Raw genomic sequence first — 5,936 nt, 5'->3', positions numbered from 1 at the left:
TCAAAAATATTCGAAAAACTAATCTACAAGCAGCTTCACTCTTATCTAGCCAAACAATATACTTAGCTCGTGTCAATATGGCTTCAGACCCCAAAAAAGTACTGACGATGCACTTATTAGTATGATTAACTTGATACATTCAGCTCTTGATAAAAATGAGTTCCCTATTGGGTTATTTGTGGATCTGCGTAAGGCATTTGACACTGTCAACCACCAAAACCTTCTTCTTAAATTACTTCATTATGGAGTCAGAAGTCACTCCCTGCAGTACCTCAAATCTTACCTTACTGACAGGCTCCAGTATGTTTCTGTGAATAATTCAATTTCTCCCACCCTACCCATCAACATTGGTGTTCCTCAGGGCAGCATACTTGGCCCTCTCCTCTTTCTCATCTACATTAATGACCTTCCAAATGCCTCCCAACACCTTAAACCAATTCTATTTGCTGACGACACAACCTTCATTTACTCCAGTCCTGACCCCCTTGCTCTAAATGCCACAGTAAATACTGAGCTAAATAAAGTCCATCTTTGGCTAACTGCCAACAAACTCACCCTCAACATTGACAAAACTTTCTATATTCTGTTTGGCAATAAATCCTCTAATCAAATAAATCTCAGGATAAATAATACCCAAATTTGTAACAAAGTAGATGGCAAATTCCTTGGCGTTCTCATTGACCCAAAGCTGAATTTCCAGGGACACATTCTAAATATATCAAAAAAAGTTTCAAAAACTGTTGGCATTCTTTCTAAGATCAGATACTATGTACCTCGCCCTGCCCTGGTGACTCTCTATTACTCCCTCATCTATCCTTATCTCAACTATGGTATTTGTGCTTGTGGTTCTACTACCCAAAATCATTTACAGTCCTCTAATTACTCAACACAAAGCTGCTATTAGAACAATATCTAACTCTGGCCCCAGACATCACTCGGTACCCTTACTCAAATCTCTGAATATGTTAGATATTAAGTCACTGCACATCCTCTCATGTGTATTATATATATATAAAACTCTGAATTGTAATGTCAATCTTGACCTTAAAAGCTTCATTGAAGGTTGTAACAGATCCCATGAGCACCACACTAGAAACAAATACCTATTTGATATTCCAAGAGTACGACTTAATCAAACTAGAAATGCTCTACAAATCAAGGGATCCAGAATGTGGAATGACCTTCCCAACCATGTTAAAGACTGTACCTCTCTCAACCAGTTTAAGATAAAAATTAAACACTACCTAATTAACTCCCTGTAACCTACCTCACCCCTATAATGTCAACCCATGTCTGCTGTTTTTAAACAATGCTGTTTGTTGACCAAATTATATTTTTGTAGTTTTTCTGCCATGTTCCCCCATTTTTATATTTATTTTCTCAACACAATTTATACTTTAATCTCAATTAGTATTAAGTTTTAGTCTTTAGTGTTTTTCCTGCCCGAAACGCTTTGCGTAATAGTGGCTTTAGGCTATTGTATGTACTAGCTCTATCTATAAATCCATCAATGTTTGTATCTCACCTTGTATGTAATGTACTTTACCTGAATAAACATTTGAATTTGAATTTTCTGAATGTTCTTAGATTAATGAAATGACTCATTTCTCCCGCTTTTATCATATTGACATTTAAAACTTTGAATTAATTTCAACAACTTCTACGTCTAATCTGTTCCACTTATTGACAACTCTAACACTAAAAAAGTTACTTCTGACGTCTCTTTGACTCATTTGCCTCTCAAGTTTCTATCTATGATCCCTCGTTCTGCTGTTCCTAGCTTTAAACAATTCTGCTTTGTCTATTTGTCAATTCCCCTTAGGATTTTATATGTTGTTATCATGTCCTCCCTTATCTCTCCTTTCCTCCAGTGTGGTAAGGTTTTCTCATTATTTCCTCATAGCTCAATCCCCTCAGCTCAGGAACCATTCTCTTTGCATGTCTTTGGACCTTGTCTAGTTTCTCCTTGTCCTTTTTCAGGTAAGGGTTCCATGGTGGAGCTGCATATTCCTTGGTGGGTCTGACCTTCGCTGTATATAGGGCCGGGAAAGCCCCCCCATGTCCAAGTTACTGAAGGCCACACAGATGTTGGCCAGTATGTCACATGCAGGTGTTGTTAGTCTGCTAACATTACTGAAGGCCACACAGATGTTGACCAGTATGTCATATGCAGGTGTTGTTAGTCTGCTAACATTACTGAAGGCCACACAGATGTTGGCCAGTATGTCACATGCAGCTGTTGTTAGTCTGCTAACATTACTGAAGGCCACACAGATGTTGGCCAGTATGTCACATGCAGGTGTTGTTAGTCTGCTAACATTACTGAAGGCCACACAGATGTTGGCCAGTATGTCACATGCAGGTGTTGTTAGTCTGCTAACATTACTGAAGGCCACACAGATGTTGGCCAGTGTGTCACATGCAGCTGTTGTTAGTCTGCTAATGTGAGCTTGTGGCATCACACTTGGGGTCATGTCCACTACCAGGTCTTTCTCTTCTTCTGACTGAAGAATTTGTCTTCCCTTCATCCTATAATGTCATATTAGTCTTCGCACTCCTGTCCCAATCATCATAACTTTGCACTTGGCTGGGTTAAAATCTAGCAGCCATTTTTCAGATCACTTCTGGAGTGTGTCCAAACCCGTTTGCAATAGATCACCATCTACCCCCTCAACTCACTCTTCTCATTAGTTTCACATCATCTACAAACACTGATATGGAGTCAGTTTCCTGTGTCAGGTCAGTGACATATATTAGAAACAGAATGGGCCCCAGAGCCGACCCTTGAGGTACCCCACTTGTAACCTCTCTCCACTCTGATGTCTCTGCTCTCACAGTAACCCTTTGTTTCCTTCCTGAGAGGTACTCCCTCACCCACCTGAGGACGCCTTCACATACACCAACATGCTTCTCTAGTGTGAGTAGGAGTCTTGCGTGCAAGACCGTATTGAACGCCTTCTGACAGTCAAGAAATATGCAGTCTGCCCATCCCTCTTTCTCTCGTCTGATTTCTGTCATCTTCTTGTAGAATTCCAGCAAGTTTGCCATGCATGATTTTCCTTGACTAAAACCTGTGCTGGTGTCTTGAGACAAAGTTTAGCTGTTCTAAATGTTCTATTGATGCTTCCAGATCAGTCTCAAGCAACTTCCAGAGGACACTTGTAAGTGATATGGGTCTGTAGCTTAACGGTTTGTCTTGCCCCTGTCTGTCTTCACCATTTTCCAACATTCACGAAGCTCTCCAGTTTCTAGAGAGGAATTAAATATTATGGCAAGTGTGCTGCACAATGCTTCAGCTGCCTCCTTTAGTATCCATGGCGATATTTTGTCCTGGTCTCCCGGCTTTTGTCACATCCAATGCAGTTGCTTCTTTACTTCTTCTGGGGGTCACTGTTATTTCAGTAAGGCCTTCCTCCGGAATTTCCCGTTCAGCTTGGGCTCTAAGATCTAGTGGCAATCCAAGTTCCAGCTTGAATACTTCCTGGAAGTTTTTGTTAAGTTCCTTGCAAACCTCTTATCATTTTCCGTGAGTCCTCCCTCAGTTTTGTCAAGTCTGACAACTTGATCATTTATAGTCATCTTGCAGACGACGAGTCACAATAACGAGGTTGAAGATATGATGACTGACCCACACGTCAGAAGATGGAGAGACGACGACGACGATACGGTCCGTGCTGGACCATTATCATGTGGTATATTCACACGACCTGATAACGGTCATCATACAGTCATCTTCCTCCAGGAACTTAGCCATTCAAGCAATATAATGATCGTACTGCCTCTACTTCCTCTCCTAGTTTATGTGTACTCATTTCTGGTCTCTTTATATGATATTGATTTCCTTGTGTCGTGTGTTCTCTATATATCTTCCACGCTCCTCTGCTGTTCATCTTTGCTTCCAGTGTGTTGAACCATGGGATAATGCTCGTCTTGCTTCTCTTAAACCTTACTGGAGGTACAGACATATACATTTGTCTTCAGCTGACTTGTGTTTGGTCGTTACGTGATCCACCACCACATCTTGTGCTGACTGTCCCCTCACTTCTCTTCCCCATTGTATCCGGGCCAGGAATGCTCAGACCTTGTGGTACTCCCGTCCTCCTCCTGTATGCTGCCTTACATCTTGTTACATGTTCCTATGGTCTACACTGTCACTATGTCCTCAGAGACTACAACACAGTGTAGTGCAGCAGGAGCCTCAGCCTCCGCCCTCTGGGTTATAAACACACTAAACCTCCTCCTGTATAACACGTGTAGATGTAGACCAGACCACACACTAGAAGGTGAAGGGACGACGACGTTTCGGTCCGTCCTGGACCATTCTCAAGTCGAATGTCAGAATCGACTTGAGAATGGTCCAGGACGGACCGAAACGTCGTCGTCCCTTTACACTTTCTAGTGTGTGGGTTTGGTCAACATATTTCAGCCACGTTCTTGTAACTCCTCGTGTGCCCATGGTGATGTACACACTCACTGCTACAAGACTACCAGACGCCTTAACACTCTAACACCACAGTGTCGCTCCTCTCATTATTCTCACCACCACAACAACAACATCAACAACAACAACAACATCAACAACAACAACAACAACAACAACAACATCAACAACAACAACAACAACAACAACATCAAAAGGCAACAGCAAACATAACCTAAATATGCAATAGCAATAGAAATGTCCTGGTGTGTCCTGGTGTGTCCTGGACACACCAGGACACACCAGGACACACTAGGACACACCAGGACACACTAGGATACACTAGGACACATCAGGACACACTAGGACACACTAGGACACACCAGGATACACCAGGACACACCAGGACACACTAGGACACAATAGGACACACCAGGACACACTAGGATACACTAGGACACATCAGGACACACCAGGACGCACTAGGACACACCAGGACGCACTAGGACACACTAGGACACACCAGGACGCACTAGGACACACCAGGACACACTAGGACACACCAGGACGCACTAGGACACACCAGGACTCACTAGGACACACCAGGACACACTAGGACACACCAGGACACACCAGGATACACTAGGACACACCAGGACACACCAGGACACACCAGGACACACTAGGACACACTAGGACACACCAGGACACACCAGGACACACCAGGACACACTAGGACACACTAGGACACACCAGGACACACTAGGATACACTAGGACACATCAGGACACACCAGGACGCACTAGGACACACCAGGACGCACTAGGACACACTAGGACACACCAGGACGCACTAGGACACACCAGGACACACTAGGACACACCAGGACGCACTAGGACACACCAGGACTCACTAGGACACACCAGGACACACTAGGACACACCAGGACACACCAGGATACACTAGGACACACCAGGACACACCAGGACGCACTAGGACACACCAGGACACACCAGGACACATCAGGACGCACTAGGACACACCAGGACTCACTAGGACACACCAGGACACACTAGGACACACCAGGACACACCAGGATACACTAGGACACACCAGGACACACCAGGACGCACTAGGACACACCAGGACACACAAGGACACACCACGACGCACTAGGACACACTAGGACACACCAGGACGCACTAGGACACACCAGGACACACCAGGACGCACTAGGACACACTAGAACACACCAGGACGCACTAGGACACACCAGGACGCACTAGGACACACCAAGACTCACTAGGATACACCAGCACACACCAGGACACACCAGGACACACTAGGACACACCAGGACTCACTAGGACACACCAGGACACACTAGGACACACCAGGACACACCAGGACGCACTAGGACACACCAGGACACACCAGGACGCACTAGGACACACTAGGACACACCAGGACGCACTAGGACACACCAGGACACACTACGACACACCAGGACGCACTAG

Source organism: Procambarus clarkii, chromosome 43 (genome assembly GCF_040958095.1).
Source record: "Procambarus clarkii isolate CNS0578487 chromosome 43, FALCON_Pclarkii_2.0, whole genome shotgun sequence".
Taxonomy (NCBI): Eukaryota; Metazoa; Arthropoda; class Malacostraca; order Decapoda; family Cambaridae; genus Procambarus; species Procambarus clarkii.
The sequence above is the reverse complement of the archived record's forward strand: the minus strand, read 5'-3'. Positions refer to the sequence as shown.